The sequence below is a fragment of the Triturus cristatus genome, chromosome 4_1 (genome assembly GCF_964204655.1).
Source record: "Triturus cristatus chromosome 4_1, aTriCri1.1, whole genome shotgun sequence".
Lineage (NCBI taxonomy): Eukaryota > Metazoa > Chordata > Amphibia > Caudata > Salamandridae > Triturus > Triturus cristatus.
Window position 1 is genome coordinate 301,837,847 of NC_140585.1, and position 25,020 is coordinate 301,862,866.

The window sequence follows — 25,020 nt, forward strand, 5'->3', positions numbered from 1 at the left end:
CACTGCTTGGAAGCAGCAGGGTGGGTACTTAGGAATGCCGAGAGCTGACTGAATGTTAGGCCAGGTGTTGCAGGAAGAATGGCGCAGCATGGATGACGGACGTTGCTTATGTGTTTTTATACTGTAAAGATTTTAAGTAATCGTACAGTTAATAATAATAAACTTCCCTGTTTCCCGGATGACTCATCCAATGACTGTTTAGAGCGGGCTGAGACAAAAGTCTGCATGTATTTTTGTCTGAGGAAAGCTGTTTCGATGAGAGGTAGAGGAAATTGCTGAGGTGAATTACATGGGGTGGGGTCACACAGTCTTTTTGGTACAAAGTTTTGACTTCAGGCGACACCTGTACTAATTCCTGAGCCCTTTCTCAATGTCGTACTCTGCAGTAGTTAAACAGTCATCCTGCATATACCAGACCCAATCAGTCAGCCATATGGGACATATTACATGACTGACAGTGAGTATAGGTGAGGGATCTTCCACCCCAATCCCCCCCTCTCCTTGGGGGTACACCCCAGAGTATGGGATCCCGAATTCCGTGCCGTTCCACGGACATCGTAATTGGGCCCACTGTCTCTCTTACAGGTGTAATGCAAATCATCTATCCGTAGATTTAAAAAAAAAAAAAGAATATACATTCATGTCTTTTTTATATTTCTCTACAGATCAACCCACAGCACACCACCTGTCTGGAGGAACACATCCTCAAAATAATCAGAAAAACTAAACCATCACCTTCGGAAGTTGCTATTCACACAATAGGCAAGCCCACTGAAGGTACAAATTTAACAAAAACACAATTATCACAAATAATAATTTTCTTTTCACAGGTGTCTAGAAAAAATACATTTGGATGCAAACATAGCATTGCCTAACGAATATAAACTTTGTAATCAATAACAAGCCTAGAATGTCAACTAAATAATTTCTAAACATTTTTCCTTGCATGATAATATCAAAAACACATGTACACACCAAATCATAAACAAATATGTTTGGCTTCGTTTCTGTACAGATCAACCCATCGCACACCACCTGTCTGGAGGAACACTTCCTCAAAAGATCTGAAAATCTAAACCCATTTAAGGTAAAATACGATAAAAACTCATTTATCACCAAAAATTACTTTCTTTTTTCACATGTCAACTTAAAATACATTTTAATGCAAACATAGCAATGCCTAAATAATACAACCTTTGTTATCAAGAAAGAATTGTAGGCTGTAAAATAAGTAATTTTCTTTTCCCTTGCAGGATGAAATTAAAACACATTCATATACCAAGTCACTAATACATTTTTTAAAATCTTTTTCTTCTTTCTACAATCAGATAAACATTGGCATCAAGAAATCAGGCAAGCTATATCAAATCAAGCAGGGGAAATAGACTACTGAGTTACGGTGGCTACTTTTGTGGTAAGGGAAATTAACTGAGCCCAAGAGTCATTGGAGGTGTGTGCAGTATTATGCATCCCATTGCACTGGCAGAGCGATTGCTCTTGGTGATTCTGTTAAAAAAACATAGGAGTATAACCACTCTGCCTCTGCAACGGAGATTAAAGTTCGACAAAGTATTGAACAAATGAAAACCCATGCATCCACCTCCAGTGAACCTTGTGGTTCAGTTTTGAGGGAGGTTACCTCAAACAAACCTATGCATGTAGCTAGTTGTATGCCCACAATTCCTAATCTACGCCATATTATTCAGACAAAAATAGGCAAGTATCCCACAATGTGTAACACCACAAACCTACTGAGATATTAACATCCCTGATGCATTAACAGTAATCTTTACTAATGAATGTTTCCTTTTGGTTAATAACAAAAACCCTCTAAAATGAATAAAACATTTTAGCACCCAAATAACCTTGCAAAAATGGCGAATAGTGATATTTGGATGATGGATAGTACCTTTAAATCCACCCTGTCCCTTCGGCTAAATATACACTGTTCATGCCAACATTAATAACACCTCTGTTCCTTTAATGTACAGTTTACCCCCTGATAAGCAAGCTTCAACTTATTCTAAATTTTTGTTAGTGATAAAAACTAAAAATCTAAATGAAAGTCCTAGAAAGTGTTCACTGATTTTGAATTGTCTATGATTAATACCATTACTAAATGACACCCAGAAACCCAAAATTCAAGGATGTTTTTTTCCACGTTTTCACTTAACATTGTCGAAAGATACCAAAAACATCCTTAGTTGAAGATTGCATATCAGACAGTGAACTACAATATCAATTGAAAAAACTAACTGCATTATGCTTCGTGCCACCTAACAGTGTAGATGAATACTACACATCAATTACTGAATCGTACTACTTTACACGAAACAACAATAAATTGGGCCCCTAACTATATTATTTTGAAGACACATGGATTGGTAATCTAAGCAGGTCAGGTCGGAGGAGGAAGCCAAGGTTCCCAATTGAATGGCGACCTGCTTAGAGGGTGGCACGAAGATTAATAATGCCATTGAGGGATGGCATAACCCCTCCAACAAATCCATTGGAAAAACTTTTATCATTTTTTGAAACTTGAAGAAGGAGCAAAGTTACTAAGAAATGAGAATTGTTCAATCTTTACCAAGAAATCCAAATCCATGTACATCCCAAAAAAGTACAGAAATGCTAGAGCGACTATTGGCACAAATGCAACAGTTTTCAGTGGCTTCAGAATACATAGAATATATTGGAAGCATAATTCAAACTAACCCCGTACTTGCCTCTTTTTTTTAGTTTTTGTTTTTTAGAATTTAACCCCTTCCCCGCTCATGACGGAACCACTCCGTCATGAGGCACGGGTGCCGTGTGCTCATGACGGAGTGGTTCCGCCTGTGCGGGCGATTAGCGCAATGGGCGGAGTCGTGACGGAACCACTCCGTCATGAGCACAGCTCAACCGTGACTCATGACGGAGTGGCTCCGTCATGAGCACAGCGCCACCGCGCTGCCCCCAAACCCCCCCCAGCGCTGCGGCGGAATTCCTGCCGCAGCCAAGGGGTTAATTGCCATTTTTGAAAATATGTTTATTAATTAATAGGCATGTCAGAAATCCTACCTGCAGATGTCTTTTTTCTTCAACTTTTGGTGATGTTTCAAATCCTCCTGCCACCAAAAGTCTTCTGTGCTCTAATAATCTCCAGGGTTTAACCATGAATCCAACAATTTCCTGTTTAAAAAAAGAAACATAGAGGGCCTAATTTGGTTTCGGTCGGTAAGCCTCCGACTGCTCGTCGAAAGCTTACCGACTGACATGGAAGGTTTACTATCTGACCGCCGAATAACAATTTCGGCGTCAGAGTGTAAACCAGCCAGTCAATCCAACTTGGTTTCGACTGGCTCATAGAGCCTGGCGGCCAATCGGTAACTGCCCATAATCCCTTAAGGACAGCGTTTCCACCATCGGGATTATGATTTCGGTTTCCGTGGCATTTCCGATATGAGAAGGCTGTCAGAAAGCGACTTTGGGAGACCCTAGCAGGGTCCCCATTCCTCTGCGCACTATGGTTGTGGCTGTAGGGGGAACCTATGGTGCACCCCTGAAAATCCCTGCACTATGCGGCAGGCACCGTTTGGTGCCTGCCGCACAGTGCATGGATTTACACAAACTCCCCTTACTCAAAGGGAGCATGTACTGCGGGCGGTTTCCACCTGCCGCATAAGCTCCCATAGAGAAATGGGAGCTTGCAACCACACCATATGCGATTGCATCTTAAGGTGTGCCGAACCGTCGACCTATGGTCTGTTCTCACACAGAAACTGTGTCAGACGAACGCAAGTCCACCCGACATCGTAATGAGGTCCCGAGTGGGGGGCTTGTGGCGGATTGCTGAAGCTGCAGCCTGCGACGGCTGCGGAGATCCGGGAGCGGTCGCAGTGCTGTCGGCGACCGAGGCGGACCGGGCCTAGCGGTGATGCCCTGAAGATCGGCCTGGTGGGCGGACTGCGGCCTGGTGTGGGACTGGAGACGGAGGTACTGTGCGGGCACGGCAGGACCTTTAGCCTGCGAGCTTCTCCCCCTTCGCCCCCCCACCTCTGGCGACATGGTCTGGGAGAGGGCCTGGCTGCGGGACGTTTGGAGACGGGGGGCACGCTGCTGCGGGGGATTTTGCCCTAAAGACGTTTGATCCGCGTTTCTTTGCGGACTGGTCCCTGGAGGGTACCCTGCGCTGCCTGCTTTGGGGATGCCATAACTTTGCTGGAGAAGTGGTGTGGGCTGCTCCTTTGTGCCCCGGCCGAGCTGCCGCCCGACGGAGTGCGCTGATCGGGGCACCTGGGAACTGGCTGGCTTCATCTGTGGCGGCGGAGGACCCCGGTGGGTGCACTGCGGCGTGCCTGGTGTGACAGCTGCTGGCTTTGCGGAGGTGCCCGGGAATACTGCGCCCTGTGCCCTGGGAGTGCGGAGGGTGGCCGAGGTGGACGACTTACGGCGGACACGAGGTTGACGTGGGAGGCTCTTCCCTGCTGAGGTGTGTCGAGGCTCTTGTGGTTGGCCCATGGGGAAGCCGCGGCGGGGCATGGGGGCGACCCCGCTGGATCGTGCGGAGACCCCGCCATACCCTCAGGCCCATGACCCAGCTGGAGCACTAGCGGCGGGGTTGCGGCAGCAACAGATGGACCGGATCCTCCAGGCCATTTCGGACTCGGGGGAGGCGCTACGCCGGGACATAGCGCAGGTGTCCACGAGCCTTGGGCTGTTGCGAGCTGACCATGGCAAATTGGCCGACCGCGTTGAAAATGCGGAACTTAAGCTGGTGGCACTGGAGCCGGCCCAGAAGGCGACGGAGGCATCGCTGGGTGACTTATCGCGCAGAGTGCACCTACTTGAGAAGAGGGCTGAGGAGGCGGAAGGGCGCAACAGATGCAATAATGTATGGGTGGTAGGCCTGCCCGAAAGAATCGAAGGGGACGACATGGTCGGCTATCTTGAGAGGTGGCTGCGAGAGGTGGTGGCGCCGGAGGGCCTGTCGCAGTTCTACACCCTTGAAAGGGCCCATCGAGTGCCGGCCCGCCAGCCGGCTTCGGGCCGTCCCCCGAGACCGGTGGTCGCATGCCTGCTGCATTTCAAGGATCGCGGAAGGCCCGGGCGTCTGGCCCATACAGAGTTGACAATGCTCTAGTCTCTCTTTACCCTGACTATTCCCAAGAGGTTCAGCGGACTCGCTTTTCTTTCATGGCAATTAAGAAGGCCCTTCGAGCGGAGGTGGTCCAGTATGCCCTGTTCTTTCCGGCTCGATTGAAGGTGATGGCAAATGGGACTGCTCATTTCTTTGATGCACCAGACGATGCATGGTGCTGGTTGGAACGGTACCACGAGGGTCAGGGCGGTGCTGGACGGTGAGTCTCGGAAGCAGGGACCCAGCCGAGACCTCGTCAGGACCGCCGACACAGGAAGCGTATATTGAGCGGACGATCTCCGCCGCATTCTCAGACGGAGTTGGAGAGGCAGGCGGCTTTGCAGGCGGTCTCCGTCATCTCTGGAGCGGCGGCTGCAGCCTCGATAGCGGATTCAGGATCCCGGCGAAGCTCTGAGGAAGAGGAGTCGGTGGAGTCGGTGAATTCTGAGCGGGCCGGTGGACACCTGCCGGAGGTCACGCCGGCCACTGCGGATGGAATGCTGGACGCGTGAGGCAGTCTCACTATGAACTGTATGCTGTGCAGGGTGGTGAGCCTATCGATGCTTTGTGGACCAGTGAGGGGCGAGTACAGTTCTGCTGTGGCTGTTGAGGGGCATCGTTCCTGGGTTAAGTGGGGGGACAGGGCTTTTTGCTTTGAGGGGGCCGCTGGGGGCGGGCCGCTGCCGGGAGAAGGGGACTTTGACTCTTGAGGTCGACATACAGACTAGCTTGTTGGACTGCTGTCCGGCCCGTGCTGGTGTTGGGTCACCCCCTCTACCTCACACATATTGTGAGACTCTGGTGGCTACCAGGGTACTTTCTTGTTAGATGGGTGTTTGGATGGGTAACTGTGGTTTAGAGCCTGTTCTGGGGATGGGAGGGGTTTGGGCTTGTTGGGTGTGGTTTGTGTGGGGGGGATTTGTCAGTGTGCCCGCTAGGTTGCTTTGGACTGTGTTCTGTGGTATACTTCCGTATGACGACCCGCCCTGAATTGAAGTGTATCACTTGGAATGTGCGGGGGCTGAACTCCATGAGAAAACGTTATAAAGTTCATGCATATTTGGTCCGCAGGGGGATACAGGTGGCCTTCTTGCAGGAGACGCATGTGGACCGGGCTGAGGGGCTGGCGTTGCAGAAGAGATGGAGGGGACAGTTGTTTTACACTACCTTTTCTGCTTTTGCTAGAGGGGCTTTGATCTGGGTACGCTCCGGGGTTCCTTTTCAACCTACAGCCACACTGGTGGATCCGGAGGGGAGGTTTGTAGTGGTGTCTGGTCGGTTAGATGGCAGGGACGTGACCTTCTGCAGTATTTATGCCCCAAACTCTGACTACACTGCCTTCTTTGCACGGCTCTCTGGGAGGCACGGTGTTTCTTGGGGGGGGACTTTAACTCGGTCACTGATGTAGAACTGGATCGCTCTCACCCCCCGCTAGCTCAATCAGCAGTACACAGGGTGGCCAAGGCAAGGCGGGACTGGCAGGCAGCCTGGGGACTTGTGGATGCTTGGCGGGTGCATCACCCATCTGACAGGGATTACTCCTATTCTGTGCCGCACAACCTCCATGTTCGGCTGGATGGCTTCTTGTGTACCCCGGGAGCCCTGGCACTTACGTGCCATAGCGAGTATCTGGCAAAGACACTCTCAGGCCACAATCTCTGCTTGATAACGGTCCTGTGGTCCCAGCAGCGGCAAGTGATTCCGACCTGGCGTTTGAATCCGGTGGCGCTGGAGGACCCTGTGTTTCACGCGGAGCTTGGGGAGGGTGTGGAACGCTACTTTACGGGTAACTCGGGGACGGCGACGAGCAGAGCCCTTGAATGGGATGCGCTCAAGGCGGTGGTGCGAGGGATTTGCCTCTCGGCCGTCGCCGGCATGCGCAAGGTTCTGTCGCGGGACATTGACCGAGCTGAGGCGCGACTGCTGAACTCATTGGTCATACTGACAGGGGCACACAGGGGGAGGTCTTGGCGGCGCGGGAGGAGGTAGCCGCACAGGTGGAGCGGCTTCGCTGCTATGACTATAAGGAATATATGGTCCGCGCGCACGCTGAGCGGGATAAGGTAGGGTCGTTATTGGCCTGGCTGGCTAACCCGGCTCTTAGGGGCACGCCTATAATGTCGCTGGCTACTCCCACAGGGGGCCTGGTTTACTCGCAACGAGATATCAATGACCAATTCCAGGACTACTACTCTCGGCTGTATCAGAGTAGAATGCGGGCCCTGCCTGATGGGCTGGATGCTTACTTAGAAGCTGCTGAGTTGCCACAATTGGATCCGGAGCAGGGGTCTGCACTGGGGGCGGAGATCTCTATAGGAGAAATCAGAGTGGCAGTTAAGCACATGGCCCGGAAAAAGACCCCAGGGGCGGACGGTCTCCCAGTGGAGTTCTATGCAGCATATGTTATGTTATGTTATGTTATGTTAATGGTTTTTATACCGCGCACAGCTGCCCCAGCAAAGGGGCGTCCTGGCGCCAAGAAAGGTAAACACAACATCACAAAATGCAACAGAGTCAGTTGATTTTATTAAAAAGAAAAGTTTTGATGACACTTTTGATGATATTTGGATGCCTTAGCTCCGTGTCTGCAGGCGGTGTATAGGGAGGCGTGGGACGTGGGTAAGCTACCAGGTACTTTGAGGGAGGCGATCATAGTTCCGTTGCTGAAGAAGGATGGGGTCCCATCCTCCAGGTCGGCGTACCGACCGCTTTCCATGCTTTCGGTGGATTATAAGATCCTTCGTAAGATCTTGGCCACGCTTCACATGGACCCCATGGGCGCATTGGTACATCCGGATCAATCGGGTTGCATTCCCAAGAGGAATACCGCAGCATGCATTCGAAGGTTAGTGCGGATCATGGGGTACCGGGAGGAGGGCCCATCGGAGGCCGTGGTACTGTCGGTGGATATCGAAAAGGCATTCGATAGCGTGGAGTGGCCGTATCTGTTTCGGGTCCTGAAGGGGTTCGGCCTGGGGGACCACTTCGTGCGCTGGACCAGATTGTTATACCGTTCTGCCACGGCTAGAGTCCGCACGGGGCGTACTATCTCGGCGGCTTGTCGAGTAGAGAGAGGCACTCGTAAGGGTTGCTCGTTGTCCCCACTTTTGTTTGCTTTGGCGATCGAGCCCTTAGCGGCGCATGCTCGTAAGGGACGTTTCTATGAGGGGGTTCAGTTGCGTGGAGAGCTACATCACATCTCCCTGTATGCGGATGACCTCTTGTTGTACCTAGCGGATGCGCGGGATTCTTTGCGGGGCGCTAGACTCCTGCTCCGGGAGTTCGGCTCCTTCTCGGGGTTGCACGTTAACTGGGCTAAGACTTGCCTGTTTCCTCTGTCCCCTGGGACCCAGGCGCCTTTGGCGCTTGCCGACCTCTGCTGGGAACCTGTTTGCCTGCCATACCTGGGAGTCCGCATATTTCACGCTCCTGCCGATCTTTTCGAGGGCAATGTGGGTGGCGCGCTGCGGGGGCTTAAGGGGAGTATGGCGTTCTGGCGCACCCTCCCACTGTCGGTGGCCGGTCGAGTAGCGCTGCTGAAAATGGTAGCGCTGCCGCGATTGCTTTATTTCTTCCGCACTTTACCGATCTGGATTCCGGCTTCCTTTTTTAAGACGCTCCGGGCGCTGATGACAGGGTTCATTTGGGGAACAGGCAGACGTCGGGTGGCGTTGGCCACTCTAATGAGACCGAGGTTGGAGGGGGGGCTGGCAGCTCCAGACTTTGAATGGTATTATTTGGCGGCACAGCTGCAGTGGCTTACACAGGCCGTGGCATGCGAGTTCAGAGGCCCGGAGGGCCCACAGGGTAGGATCATCCCTAGACATGTGCTGTCATTCATTATGTTACAGCAAAAACTCCGGTTAGACCAGCTCACGCTCGAGGAGCGCACGCTTCGGCTCTGCTGGATCCGCAGTCAGAAACGAACGGGCTTCGTGGCCCTATATGCCCCGGAAATTCCTCTGGGCATGTGTACGGCTCTCCCACATGGCGGAGACTGGTCGGCATTGGCGGGCTGGGAGGAATGTGGGGTTCACATGCTTGGGGATCTATATAGAGACGGGGTTTTGTTGCCGTTCCAAGAATTGCAGAGGGATTTTGACTTGCCGAGGGGGGACTATCTCCTTCATTCTGCCTTGGTGGCCGGGATTCGGAAACACTGGAGGGTGGGGCTGTCGGAACCCCTAACGTCCTTGGGATGCCAGTACGTCGTTATGGCGGCGGGCACCGCGAAGGCCATCACCTGTCTCTATGGGCGGCTGTCCACGGAAGGGCTCGCGCACCTGGCGACCCTGCGGGAGAAATGGGAGGGGGACCTTGGTAGGCCTATCCCGGAGACGCCGTAGTCACAACTGTTTCGGCGACCCTGGAAGGGCACATGCAACGCTAGATTTCAACTGGTCCAATTCTACACTCTCCACAGAGCCTACTTAACTCCAGCAAAGATTTTGAGGTATTTCGGAGGCTCCTCATCGGGCTGCCCTCGGTGTAATACGGAGGGGGCTGACTTTGGCCATATGTTCTGGTCCTGTCCGGGTCTGGGCTCTTACTGGGCGGATTTGGTGGCGTGTCTGAATCAAGTGACTGAGCGTGAGCTGGCAGTGGACATGGGAGCTTGCCTTCTGCTTTGGTTCCCGCACACCCCCCGTACAAAAATCACGAGCAAATTTATCGATTTGGGGCTTCGCCTACAGGTGGCCAGGCGTGCTTCTAATGACAAGGCGCTAGACGCTGCTAGGGTGTGGGGAGCTTTGGTGGAGGAGCTTCGTTGCCCGGGGAAGCAGGAAGAGGAGGTGGGGGATCAGGCGCGCATGGCCCAGAATATGGGGAGTGAGGAGGGACCCACTGGGACTGCCGGGGAGACTGCTCAGGAGGAGGCAGCTTGAATATTTTCCGAGAGACATCTATATTTGTACAATTTCTTAAGATGTGCAGAGTAGTCGAGCCGTGGGGTGGTAGGCATGTGGGTGGCAGCGTGCAGCCTTTGGTCCTTTTGAGAACACTGATGGGGCTCGTCCCATAATTCTGAGTTCGGCTCCCTGGCTGCGTGGGGCGCTATACGGCTCGCCGGGAGGGGGGTCCGATGCGGGCACTCTGACAGGGGGGGTTGGGGTAGAGAGGGGGCGGGGTGGTGTGTTAGGGACGACAATGCTGCGGAACTACTTTCTCCTGTACTGTCCTAAGTTGTCTAGTTCTCTTGCACAAGATTACTGTATGTAACGCTGATTTCATGCTGCAAATGAGGTCCCGAGTGGAGTAGAAACCCTGAAAAGCATACGTTTTTCAAAAAAATCTGGAAGAACTAATCGATACTTCCAATTCTTGTCCCACAGTCAAATTCCATTATCCGAATCCTCCTTGTCCTCCAAGATCCGAAAATAATTAATCCCAAAAAAAAACAGTTACAAAAAAACTTAAAATATTCTTCGCCGTATTGAGAAGCATCCATCCGATCCAAGTAACCCTTTTCTTTCTTTCAGGCACATGTCGTGTATCACGAAAAAACTCCAACCAGTACTAAAAAACCACTTCAGATATAATCGTAAAAAAAAAATGCATTTATTACAAATAAGTTAAGAAAGTATTCTACTGTCTATTAAAAAATACTCTTTAAATGTATCTTGCAATAAAAGCAATCATCCTGGCATAGGATGAAAAATTTGTTAAAACATACATAACTTCGAGTTTTACACTGAGTACCTTACAGCTCCCTCCTCTCTACGTACAAAAAAGTTGGCCACCTACAACTTAAATTAAAACATTTTTAAGTCCTTTCCTGACTGCAGCTCTCCCTCACATCCGATTTTGACTGCAGCGCTCCACCGACTGTAGAAACAGAAGCACTACTGCGTACTCCAATGCTGAAAGTGAAAAAGAAAAATTGATAATTATTACCATTGAATACAATGGAAAAGTGTGGGAACATATGTTAGTAATGTGATAAAAAAATATTTGCTCATTATGGAATGTGTCAAGCATTTGAAAAATATTTAACATGTAATTCTTGTTTTTAATTATTAAAATATATTTACAACTTAAAAAAACTATTATGTGTTGTTTTATACTTCATTTATTATTTTTTAATTTTCTACAATTTATGAATCTGTTTTTAAATCTTTTTTGTGTTTTAAAAGTTTTACAAAAGAAAGAATTAATCTTTATAAATTAACATTCGGGCATCAAAATTGATGCCCGAGTATTAATACAAATGCCTGAGTATTAATACACTTCCCTGCCCAATTCCTCTAAACCCCTCACATCCTGTGCCTAAACGATTATTTTACAAAACCTACTTTTTAAAAAATGTATTTTATTAGGGGAGAGGATTTGGCCTTATTGCCAGAGCTGCTGACTTTGGAGCTGGGGAGCCAGGTTCGATCCTCTGCGTTAGCTCAGCATCCTTTGATTCAGGGCAAATCACTTAACCTGCCGTGCATACCAAAAATAAATGTGCTCTTGTGTAATGTAACTGGTGCTCATGTAAAGCACTCCAATGCCTTCGGGTCGAGTGTGTGCTATATAAATATGCAAAATAGAAAATAAATAATGTTTAAAACTAATTAACATCAAATACTAAATTAGACATATTATTTTATTTCTTAAAAATTAATATTGATAACTGAGTACTACTACACTTCTCCACCCATACCCTTGAACCCCTCAATTTCAGAGACTAAAGGGTCATTTCAACCTTTTTTTTAAATATAAAATTGTTAAAAATTAATTCAATATTGTTTTTTCGTGTAAAATTAATAGTCAAGTATTAAAATTAATGCTTGCGTATTAATACACGTACCCACCCAATTCATTTTTGTAATTTTTTTAATCAATACTAAAATATACTCCTTATTGACTGTTTATTAATAATACTAAGGTATTACATTTAATATCCGAGTATTAATACACTTCATGTATTAAAATTAATGCCTGAGTATTAAAATACTATCCTCCCAAAACCCCTAGATCCCTCACATACATACCTAAGAGGTGATGGTAAAATCCATTTGTATTTAAATTATAATACTTAAAATACATAAGAATCTAGAAATTACTTAATATACACTCTTTTTAAATTATTATAAACAAAAATTAATATATTAATAATTTCATTTGAATGAATCCTCAAAAATTAAAAGTAATACCTGAGCATTAATACACGAGCTCTGAAATAATAATTGATAAATTAATTAGATTATTGTATTACATTTTAAATATTCATAAAAAATGTAATAAAAACATTAAAACTCACCTGAACACTTACCTTAGCTATAAACGCGTTGTAACGGCATGCATTGTAATGGCACCTGCATTGTAATAGCTTGCATTGTAATGACATACATTGTAATGGCACCTGTGTTGTAATGGTTTCTTTGTAATGCCTGCATTGTAATAATGGTTTACCCATCACAATAGTCCTTGAAAGTTGCTAACCAATCTTCCCATTCGATTGGAGGATTTTCAGGGTTAGTTAAAACACTTGGTGGGGTAATTATTGATTGGTTGAAGCTCATTTTTAATTATCAGTCTTGAAGTGTTGGTAAGTGATGTTAAGGGAAATCAAATTATGATTTCTTTTGTTATTTCTGAACGAGGTTGGTAGCATAGTAATTATCTTTAAATATATATATTTCTTCAGTAGGTGCCGCTATGTACAAGGAAATAAAAATAATTCTACCTTTCGCGTCTAAGAATTTTCAATTCTATTAAGGACTCTGAGGCGAGGATTATACTTTTCCTTCTTTGCTGTTTATTAATACAGTTGTCACAGTCTCCAATTAAAATAAAACTTTACAGAAAACTGTTTTTCTCATCATCATATCACACCCCTTTACCCTAATCAGCTCATCCCTGGTGCTGTAAAATACCTCAACACCATTTTGAAATCCTCTTTCTTTGCCTTGTTGGCTTAAACATAGTAAACAGTAAACAAATCCAGAGTTCATAACCAGTCCAGGATCGTCCAGAGGATGTGAACTTCAAAGTGCGATTATTCCTTTCCTACTCTTTCCCTCTTGTTTCTGGTCATTGCCTAGAGGGAAGAAACAAAGTAGTTTGTGTAATTTCCATGTGCCAGTATCATACTAGTGCAGTAATGATTGCTTTACAGTATCAGGGAGGTTTGATATGTGTAAACAAACAATACCATGCACTTTGGATCAAATCTCAGGGTGGGATAATCCTCGCCTCCAAGTCCTTAATAGAATTGAACATTTTTAGACGCGAAAGCTAGAATTTTTTTAATTCTATGTCAGGACTGGAGGCTACGGATTATGCTTGATCAAAGCTTTACTAATTCCACTGAGGTTACATCTAAAATCAGTTAATCGTAAAATGAATGAAATGTGGCTTCAGCGGACCAGTCTACTGCTCTCATAGGGCCTGATTTAGATATTGGTGGATGGGTTACTCTGTCATAACAGGGACCAATCAATCAATCAGGGAATTGTAAGCACGCTATTCACCCGTGTAGGTCTCAAAGCGCTGAGGGGGGGTCCACAGATCTGTTTAGCTGAAGAGCCAGGTCTTGAGGGTCTTCCTGAAGGTGTTCAGGGAGGGGGTGTGTCTGATGTCTACCGGTAGCTCGTTCCAGGTCTTGGCTACAATGTGAGAGAAGGATCTCCCGCCTGCTCTGGCTCTGTGGATGTGCAGGGTTTCGGCCAGGGCGAGGTTGGAAGATCGGAGGATTCTTTTGGGTACATGGATGTTGATTCTGTCATTGAGGTATTTGGGTCGTTGTTGTGTAGGCATTTGTAGGCGTGAGTGAGGATTTTGAAAGTGAATCTTTTCTCCACGGGGAGCCAGTGGAGACTTCATAGGTGTTGACTGATGTGTTCGTGTCGGGGGATGCCGAGGACGAGTCTGGCGGCGGTGTTATGTATTGTCTGGAGTTTGCGTAGTAGGGACTTGTTGATGCCGGCATAGAGTGCATTTCCATAGTCCAGTCTGCTGGTGATGAGTGCGTGGGTGACTGTCTTCCTTGACTCGGGGGATCTACTTGAAGGTCTTGCGGAGGATGCGGACGGTGTTGAAGCAGCTGGAGGTGACGGCGTTGACCTGTCGGTTCATGGTGAGTGATGAGTCGAGTACGATGTCGAGGTTTTTGGCGTGGTCTGAGGGGGTAGGTGGGCTTCCGAGGGCGGTCAGCCACCAGGTGCTGTCCCATGCAGAAGGGGTGGTACTGAGGACGAGGACTTCTGTAGTCTCGGCGTTGAGCTTCAGGCAGCTGTTGGTCATCCAGACTGCAACGTCTTGCATTCCTTTCTGGAAGTTGAGTTTGGCAGTGGTGGGGTGTTTGGTGAGGGAGAGGATGAGCTGGGTGTCGTCGGCGTGGGATACGATGTTGAGGCCGTGTTGTCGGACAATGGCTGCGAGGGGGGCGATGTAGAAGAGGGTGGGGCTCAGGGATGAACCCTGTGGGACTCCGCAGGTGATTTTCGTGGGGTCGGAGAGGAAGGGTGGGAGTCTCATCGTTTGGCTTCTTCCGGTGAGGAATTATTGGATCCAATCCAGGGCTGTTCCTTGTAGGATGAGGGCTGCGGACTGGCCTTGGTCCAGGAGGGTGCGGATGTCATCTGTGGCGGCGAGTAGGGAGCAGTTTCTGCTGTGGTTGCTTCGGAATCCGGATTGCGACGGGTCGAGGACGGCGTTCTCTTCAATGAATTGTGTCAGTTTCCTGTTGACTGTTTTCTCTGCAACTTTGGCTGCGAAGGGGAGGAGCGAGACGGGCCGATAGTTTTTGAGGTCGGTGGGGTCAGCTGTGGGCTTCTTGAGCAGAGGTCTGACTTCCAGTCTCCTGGGAAGGTGCCTGTTTTGAAGGTGGTGTTGATGGTGCGTTGTAGTTCGGGTGCGATGGCAGTGCATATTAGGGGGGCAGGGGTCAGAGGGAGCCCCCGAGTGGATGCTTTCCATGGTCGAGGCGGTATCTTCGGTCGTGATCAGTGTCCAGTTGGAGATGGTGGGCTGGCTGGTGTTTCTGGGGGGCTGGGAGCCTTCTGTGGCGCCTGGTGGATGGTCGATGAAGTTGTCCTAGAGGTTTCTGATCTTGAGGTTGAAATAGGTTCTAAGCTTGTCGCAGAGGTCTTGGGATGGGGTGATGTCTGTGGCTTCGCTGCCAGGGTTGGTGAATTCTTGAATGACACTGAAAAGTTCCTTGGAGTTGGCAAGGATTTTGTTGTGGCTGAAGTTCCTCTTGGTGGCTCTGATCTGGTTGTGGTAGTCCGTCATGGCGTCCTTGTAGGTGGTGTGGTTTTCGGTTGTCTTGGTGTTTCTCCAGTTCTTCTCCAGGTGCTTCTGGCTTCTTGGAGAGCGGTGGTGAACCAGACGGCTTTCCTGGGCGTTGTCTGTCGGGGTTGCGTAGCGGGGCAAGCTCGTCTGCGCAGTTGGAGGTCCAGGTGTGGAGTTCTCTGGCTGCGTCGTTTGCGTCAGGTGCCCAGGTGTGGTTGTCTCGGGTGAGGGTGGAGTTAAGTCGCTTGTCGGTAACCTTACTCCAGTTCATTTGTGGTGGGTGTGTGGCTGGTTTGGGTGCTTTCGTTTTTTTGATGGCGAAGTGTACGCAGTGGTGGTTGGTCCATGGCGGCTGCATTGTGTGGCTGAAATGGATGCTGTTTCCTGCTGCGAAGATGGGGTCGAGGGTGTGTCCTACTCTGTGGGTCGGTGTGTTGACCAGTTGATCTGAAAGAAACACGTTAGTTAGATTCCTCACCTTAGAATATCCACAGGCGTCAGGCTGGATCCGGAAAGAATTTTCATCAGCAATACCCTTGCGCGTCGCTAGGCGTCGTGTGCGACTCCGCGTCCGTCGTCGGCGTCGTGATCGCCAGGATGACGTCAGTTCTTCTTTTTTCCGTGCCAGTAAGTGCCGATCCGGGAAGAGCATACCCTTTTAGTCACTTTTTGACTAAACTTGTTTGAACTCTTTTGGTTCTATTCTTGACGACATCGACACTGGTGCCGGTAGGGATGCTTGGCTTTAAGGCTTGTGACTCCTGTAACCGACTGATGTCGGTCATGGACCACCACCGCCGGTGCCTCTATTGCCTTGGACCCGACCATGATGCCGAGTCGTGCATCGACTGCCGGGCCTTGACTCCGAAAGCTAGGCGGGAGCGGTCCCGCAAGCTACTCGAGTACCGGCAGTTGGCTCCGTGCCACTCAAGGTCCCGGTCGAGGGGGAGGTCGAGGGACCGTTCGAGGAGCCGCAGCGACCACCGCTCGTCGGGGTCCAAGTCTTCGAAATCTGGTACGTCGAAGCACAGCAAAAAGTCGAAGAAGCGACATCAGGTCGCGCGACTTGGCTGAGGATTTGGGTGGCACTACCCGCACGGCTCTGTCGGAGCCGCAGGGCTCCCGTCCGTCCTCATACCCTCCGGTCCCTGGGACTGACACGACTACGGCGGAGGTCAGTGCCTTCTTCATGGCCATGAGGAACCTGGCTCCGCCGTCGACGCCTGCCAGCGCGCCTTCGGGCCCCGCAGGCTCGACTGGGAGGCCTAGCGAGCCGGCGGCTCCGGCCCCGGCGCCGTCGTCGACTCCGGTCCCGACGCCGCAGGTCCCCGGGGGATCCAGGTCTGGATCCCAGTCGGCGCCGGTCGACCTCACGACCCCTCCGCCGGCACAGACTCCTCCGGTGCCACTCCCGGTGCCGTCTCCGGACGACGCCGTTCCCCAGTTTAGTCCCGGTCCGGGCCCGGCGCCACACCCGACGCCGATGGGTGGCAATTTCATCTTCCGCCTGGCTCCGATCATTCCACCTGTATACCAGGAATCGGATGACGGTGACGACTGGGAGGGGTCTGAGGACCCTCCGGCCCGGCAGGGCCAGTTATCTCAGGACTGGGCAGACGAGCTGGGGGATGCCAGTGGTCTTGACACCTCCCCTGACACTGGCTTCATCTCTCCTCCAACCGTGACTTCAGAGGAAGGTGCTGCATTTTCTGTGGTGCTGCGCAAGGCAGCCGAAACCCTTGGGCTAGAACTGCCGGCTGTGGCCGTGAGGACGAACCTCCTCACCGAAGTGCTTCAACCGTCAGCAAGCTCCTTGGAGCCTCTGCTGCAGTTCAATGAAGCACTCATTGACATTCTGAAGGGCACCTGGTCCAAGCCCTCCACAGTTCCTCCTGTGGACCGGAACGGGGCCCGGCGCCACCGCCCTGCACCGGGCGACCCCAGTTTTCTGTCCCAACACCTCACACCCGAGAGCCTGGTTATCCAGGCCTCTACCTCCCAGACCTCCTTCCCGTCCGCTCCCCCGGATCGGGAATCCAAAAGACTAGAACAGTTTGGGAAGAAGCTGTTCTCCTCTCTTAGTTTGGGGTTGCGGTCTATCAACACCGCATGTCTTTTGGACCGTTACTCCCACTCCCTGTGGGATACGGTGGAGGACGTGCTGCCCCAGTGTCCGGAGGAGGCCCGGACATGACTCGCCCAGGCTCTTGCCGAGGGGCGGGATGCGGCACGGCATGCAATCCGATGTGGACTGGACACAACGGACTCGCTGGGCAGGGCAATGTCGACCACGGTGGCGCTTCGTCGCCACACCTGGCTGCGGTCCACAAGTTTTTCAGGGGATGTCCAGAGCACCCTCATGGACATGCCCTTCGATGGCAGTCACCTTTTTGGCGACAAAGCGGATAGTGCGCTGGAGCGCTTTAAGAACTCCAGGGCTATGGCCAAGTCCTTGGGCCTTTCGGCCCGCGCCTGCAAACTTCCGCTTTTCGTCCCTTACATGGCCAAGGAAGGGGCGCCCCCTCACGTCCAACGAGCCACAGGCCGCAGAATCAACCTCCACGCGGTCGTGGACGTGGATTCCGCCGAGGCGGTACAGGGGGACAACGTGCCGGTCTGTCCACATCTACACCAGCAGCATCCGCCTCATAGCCCTCCTAGTCCGAGCTTTCAGGCCCATTCCACGCCAGTGGGAGGCAGAGTTTGCCATCACCTGCTCCACTGGCACACCATCACATCGGACAGCTGGGTGCTGCAAATCGTCCGAAGGGGCTACTCCCTCCCCTTCGAGGCGACCCCTCCAGCCATGCCACCGCAGTACTACCGCATGTTGGGGGATCACTTGCAACTTCTGCAGGAGGAAGTTACGGCCCTCTTGGCCAAAGGGGACATCGAGCGCGTTCCTGGTCCAGAAGTAGGTCGTGGTTGTTATTCCCACTACTTTCTGGTTCCCAAGAATGGCAAAGGGGGCCTACGCCCTATCTTGGACCTCAAGAGCGTCAACACCTTCCTCCGGAAGGAGAAGTTCAAGATGCTCACTGTAGCTCAGGTTCTGGCTTCCCTAGACCCTGAAGACTGGATGGTAGCGTTGGACTTGCAGGACGCTTATTTCCACATCCCCGTCCTGCTAGTCCACCGGCGTTACCTGCGGTTCACGGTGAGCCAGGAGCATTTTCAGTTTACCGTGCTCCCTTTGGCCTCACCAGTGCCCCTCGGGTGTTCACGAAAGTGATGGCGGTGGTCGCAGCTCATCTGCGCAGATTAGGGGTTCCAGTCTTCCCCTATCAAGACGACTGATGGTTGAAGGCGGGTTTGCCCCAGGCGGTCGTCTCCCACCTCCAGACTATGGCCGACCTCTTGCATTTGCTGGGGTTCTCCATCAATGTGCCGAAGTCGCATCTGAGTCCCTCCCAGCAGCTCCTCTTCATCGGAGCGGTTCTGGACTCGGCGCAGTTCCAGGCCTAACCTCCGGAACAGCGGGTCCGGGATATTCAGGCTCTGATTCCCATCTTTCGGCCTCTATCCCGGTCAGGTTGGTGCTGCGGCTTCTGGGTCTGATGGCCTCCTGCATCCTGTTGGTGCATCACGCCAGATGGCGAATGCGGGCTCTGCAGTGGGACCTGAAGTTTCAGTAGGCCCAGCATCGGGGCAACCTGTCCGACCACGTCCTGATCTCAGAGGGCACTGAGAGTCAGTTGCACTGGTGGCTCAAGGACCACGATTGGGTAAGTGGCAGATCCCTCTCCCTACCCCATCCGGAGCACGTAGTGGTGACGGATGCGTCCCTCCTGGGATGGGGGGGCCACATGGGAGAGGCGGAGATCAGAGGCCTCTGGTCTCTGACGCTGTCCCGGCTCCATATCAACCTTCTGGAACTGAGGGCGATCCGACGTGCACTGAAGGCATTCCTTCCCTCTGTCCGGGGAAGTGTAGTGCAGGTGCTCATGGACAATACCACCGCCATGTGGTATTGCAACAAACAAGGCGGGGTGGGGTCGTGGACCCTTTGTCAGGAGGCTCTGTGCCTCTGGACATGGCTGGAACATCAGGGCATCACCCTGGTGGTTCAACATCTGGCGGGCTCTCTGAACGCCAGAGCAGACGAACTCAGCCGCCTGTGCATGATGGATCACGAATGGCGTCTAAACTCAGACGTGGCGCAAGGCCTCGTTCGGCAGTGGGGAGAGCCTTGGTTAGATCTATTCGCCACCGAAGAGAACGCGCAATGTCAGCAGTTCTGCGCGTTGGAGTTTCCAAGGCGGCGCTCTCTCGGGGATGCCTTTCGTCGCGAGTGGAGTTGCGGTCTGTTGTAACTCCTTTCCGCCTATACCACTTCTACCCAGAGTGCTGAAGAAGATCAGGCGCGACCGGGCCCAAGTCATCTTGGGGGGTCCGGATTGGGCACGAAGGTACTGGTATACCGAGCTACTCAGTCTGTCGATCGATCCCCCGATACGACTGCCTCTTCAGGAGAACCTTCTGTCGCAGCAGCAGGGGACGGTCCTCCACCCGAACCTGTCAAGCCTCCACCTCCATGCGTGGAGATTGAGCGGCGGCAGTTGATGCCATTTGACTTGCCTCCTGAAGTCTGTAATGTTATTCTGGCAGCCAGGCGTCCCTCCACAAAAATCGGTATATGCCTGCAGGAGGAAAAAATTTGTGGCATGGTGCACAGCAAAGGCTGTGGATCCCCTCTCTGCCCCTCTTTCTGAGGTTCTCCTCTTTCTTATTTCCCTGGCCCAGCAGGGCTCTGCTCTGGGCACTCTCAAAGGATACCTTTTAGCTATTTCTGCTTTTCTACGGCTTCCTGATCAGCCTTGTCTTTTCAAATCCCCTGTTGTTTCTCGATTCTATAAGGGCATTCCTCACATGTTTCCTCCTGTCCCTTTCGTAATGCCTCAGTGGGATTTGAACCTTGTTTTGACCTTTCTGATGTGCGCTCCCTTTGAGCCACCTCATAATTGTCCCCTTCGTCTTCTCACTCTTAAGACTGCTTTCCTGGTTGCCATCACCTCTGCTAGACGGGTGAGTAAGCTCCAGGATCTCTCTTCTAAGCCTCCTTTCCTTTCTGTCCATCCGGACAAGGTTGTTCTCAGGACTCGTCCTTCCTTTCTCCCTAAGGTGATAACTGCCTTTCACATCGGCCAGTCTGTTACACTGCCCACCTTCTTTCCGCCTCCGCATCCCTCGAAAGAGGAAGAGAGGCTCCACCGTCTGGACCCAAAACGGGCACTGTCCTTCTATCTGGAACGCACCAAACAGTTCCGGGTGGACGACCAACTATTTGTTGGCTACGTGGGCGCTAAGAAGGGGCGGGCGGTGCACAAGTGTTTTGTGTATCAAGGCCTGTTTTTCCTTAGCCAAAAAGGAACCTCCTGTAGGGCTACGGGCCCATTCCACTCGGGCCACAGTGGCGACCACTGCCCTGGGCCGGGGAGTCCCCTTGCAGGACATCTGTCAGGCTGCAACGTGGGCCTCGCTGCACACGTTTGCCAAACACTATTGCCTGGACAGCCAAGTTCGGAGAGATGGCTTCTTTGGCCGTTCTGTTCTCCAGGACTTTCTGGTGCGATATTGGTTCGCAGACCCACCACCGGGGTTGGTATTGCTGGGGTATCTATTCTAAGGTGAGGAATCTAACTAACGTGTTTCTTTCAGATGAACAAGTTACTTACCTTCGGTAACGATATATCTGTAAGAAACATTAGTTAGTTAGATTCCTCACCGACTCACCCATCCTCCCCGTTCTGCGAACCGATATCTAGGGTTAAGGTCATCCCTTTCAGGGCCCTAGAATTTTTTGGCACCAGTGTCGGTCTCTTGCATGGCTCTGCATTCCTGGCGTGGAAAGCTATGTACAAGAACTGACATCAGCGCGCGAGGGCCGCGTCTATGTACTCCGATGACATCATCCCGGCGATCACGACGCCAACGACCGACGTGGAGCCGCAGACGACGCCTAGCGACGTGCAAGGGTATTGCTGACGAAAAATCTTTCCGGATGCAGCCTGACGCCTGGGGATATTCTAAGGTGAGGAATCTAACTAACTAATGTTTCTTACAGATATATCGTTACCGAAGGTAAGTAACTTGTTCTTTAAGTCCGATGCTGGCGAGGTTGTCACGAAGGATAGTGGAGTTGGGGTCGCTGGGGTTGTCGAGGTGGAAGTTCAGGTTTCCAATGAGTATGTAGTTTGTTGAAGCGATGGCGTGGGGTGCAATGAAGTCAGTGATGGTGGTGGCGACGGGTGTTCAGGGGCCAGGGGGTCTGTAGACGAGGGTTCCTCGGAGTGTGGCTTTAGGGGTGGTCTGGATCTAGAAGTGCAGGTGTTCGGCAGAGGGGAGGGTTTCGCTGGAGGTGGTGATGCATAGGGTGCTTTTGTGGGCGATGGTGAGGCCCCCTCCTGGGTGGTTGGGGCGGTCTTTCCTCTGGATCATGTATCCGTCTGGTATGGTGGTGCTGATCTCCGGGGCGGAGGATGCGTTGGTTCAGGTCTCTGTGAAGAAGGCGATGTCGGGCGATAGAGAGTCGAGTAGGTTCCAGATTTCCATGGCGTGTTTGTGTGCGGAGTGTATGTTGAGGAGGATGCATTTTAGGGTGTCGTCGGTGCTGGCGTCGGCGGTGTTGGAGGCCGGGGTGGCGATGAGGGTCTGGCGGAGGCAGGAGAGCTGGCCATGGGTCGTGTTCGGCGAGGCCTGTTGGCATTCTCTAAGTCTTCCAGGGTTGAGTGCGAAGAGGGTGGTGGAGTCAATGCGATGGGTTGTGGGAGGTCCAGGGTTCCTGGCACTAGCCACGGTCAGGTCGCGGGCAGGCGCAGATGGGCTTGCCTTTGGGAGCCTTCGGCGCGACCACGCAGCGGCCGCCATTAAGTAGGGGTGGTGGGAAGGAGGAGAGGCTGGGAGGCGGGAGCGGGGTAATTCCGGGGGGGGAGGGGCCGCAGGGGCAGAAGCTGCAAAAGGCGAAAGAAACAGGCAGGCGCGAGAAAATAAAAACAGTGGTGGAATTAGAGCAAGACACAGATGGGCACAATAACAGTGGCACAACAGGGAAAAATTAAGAAAAACAACGGCTGAGAAAGGTTACGGTGGTTGCAGGCAGTCTGGTCCCAGTTGGAGTGGGCAGCGGGCAGCAGGCGCAGGAGCCTCGAACCTCCCAATGAGGAGGTTGGGGTCTGGAGGCAAGAGACGGCACACCAGAGCTGTGGGGAGAGAGTGGACCTAGACCGCGGGTCAGAGGTCTTACTCGGTTATCCCATCCAATGAAATCTAATTCCCATATGATATTTTGGGATTTAGATTTCGGAGGACGGGATATCCATCTCCTTTGTGATGGAGTAACCCGTCCACCGATATCAAAATCAGGTCCATAATGTCATGAATCTGCTAACCCAATGATAAAGATTGGGATGCCATTGCCCCTCTTACAGAGTGAGCTCCAAACTGTAACTGCTGCCGCCTTCCTTGAGATCTGCACAACAAGATTAGGCCCCACATCCAGGCAGCTCCAACTCAGTAAGCTATTACAGCGCTGAGGATTAGAGTGCCAGGCGGGGGTAAGAGTGTGGCAAGAGAACTACAGGGAAGGAGATCTGAAAAGGAAAAATTAGTAGACAAACATACAATTTTAAACAAGACTATATAGCCCACAAGGTCTTGCTTCTCTTCTATGCTATCACCACTTAAGCACTTTGTTCATCAGACATGATACTTCTCATATCTTGAGATTCCTTTCTGCAATAACTACTTGCAGTTTCCCTAGTAAACATACATCACAGACTCTCTGCAATAGTAGCTTGCAAGTTCAGTAGTAATTATTTCCTTTCATCAAACCAAAATGTAAAACCAATTGGGCTTCATATCAAAGGTAATGCTCTTTTCATAAAACAAATGAGCCTTGGGCCCGAGGCTTCTACGACCAGTCTCATAGCCACGTACGAAACACGCCTAATAATGTAATGACAATGCACGCTACTTGTAGTATTGAACAAACAATGAAGGGCAGTCAAGAGTCAGCTTCAATGCAGGATCGCAATGTCAGGAGCCGGTTGCTGTGCAGGGACTCGATTGGACACCAGGGGCCTCACTACGATGTCGGGTGGAAACTTTCTGCCCGACACGTCTCGGATTCAGGAACAGTAAGATGCGTGTCAGCGGTTTCACCCTACTGATTATGATGGGACCGATCACTGTTCAGTCGGAGTCTCATTATTCCCTATGGGAGCCTGTGTTCTGTCCGACAACAGAGGCTCAGATGGGGAAATGGAGTATGTGTGTAAAAGAATGCACCCTTTCGCAGGCACCCCACGGTGCCAGCCTTACAGTGCAGGGTTTTATAGGGGGTCCTTCAGGTACCCTGCTCAGCCCTCAACTGGAGGCGGCAGGATGAAGTGGACCCTGCTAGGGGCCCCCAAAGTCACTTTCCAACAGCCTTTTTGTGTCAGACAGGCTGACTCGAAAAGGCTGGCGGAAATCAACATCGTAATTGGTCAGATACGCTGTTAGTAATGGTGCACGTTGTGGCTCCGACCGACACGGATACTCCGAGAGCCAGTCTGAAACGATTCAGAAAAAACGCACGGTTTACTTTCCGACCACAAACAGCGTAATCGGCCAGGTGGATTGTAAACTGACTAGTCACTCGGAAGTGTTACGACACGGTGTAGGAAATTCCGACTGTCGGGTGGAGGATTTCCCACCGACATCATAATGAGGCCCTTAGAGCGATGCTCACCTCCGCCAGGGCCGCTCTGCAAACTGCTCTCTTTTGCGGGGGAAATCGGAGCTCCTGCTCTGTCAGGAATAGGGAGCAATTCCCCAAGGGCGGGGCTGCTCATATCGGTTTGGGCCACACACAATATTGTTGCCCCCCCTGGGCAGCTGGGAAATGTAGTCCCTGAAAGGAAAGTAATGAGGAAACCAACGCTGAGCGCAGGAGCAACACCCCTTTACAAATTCCTGATGGAATAGTTATTGAAACCTTCATAATGCATGTTGTCAACGAGAATCAGACCCCTGTGTCTACAACAGGGCGGGGCATCGCAACGACCTGCTTGTTGAATGGGACAAATGCATTTTCCCACCGCATGTCACACCTCTTTGAGTACAGGAGCTTAACAGTAGAACAGTACACTGTTTGTGGAGGGGGTCTAGAATGCACATCACTGCTGCGGTGACACAAACTTACATCTGTCCTGGCCTCTGTCATTAGCCATTTAATCCATTTTTCTGATGTGGTGGAGGAGTCCAAGTCAAAAGGCTTATTGATAGGCAATAAGAAGTTGCCCACCAGTGGACTGTCTAAATTTTCTAGTGCGATCCTCATATTCTTTTAGACATTGAACAATACACAGCTTTGGACTGTCAGGGAAACTTGGATACGAAATTTGTTACAAACGGATCTTGGTTCTTTTAGACAACGTGAGAGTAATTCCTTCAGGGGAAACATTCCAAGCTGTTAAGTCCAGTGCCTTAAAATCAGAAACTCTTCTGCAGGAGACCAAGCAAAGGAGCATTGTGAGTTTAGCAGAGTTGTTTCCTGGTTAGATCTGCATAAGAAGGCCATCTCTGAATAAAGTGTAAGATGATATCAACATCCCATAAGCCGCTGTATTTAGGTTGAGAAGGATTCCTTGCAGACCCCTATTTAGAGGGGGATGTTCACCAACTGGTTTCCCGCT

At 51.0% G+C, this 25,020-nt stretch overlaps 1 long non-coding RNA gene across 1 annotated transcript in view; it reads left to right on the top strand.

Moving 5' to 3' along the window:
- Positions 1-674: 674 nt before the first annotated feature.
- Positions 675-25,020, top strand: part of LOC146854819 (uncharacterized) — a 47,056-nt gene continuing 22,710 nt past the window's right edge. The window contains exons 1-2 of the long non-coding RNA XR_014980756.1: positions 675-777; positions 1,016-1,087. This is a non-coding gene — a long non-coding RNA (uncharacterized LOC146854819). The remainder of the gene's footprint in view (positions 778-1,015; positions 1,088-25,020) is intronic.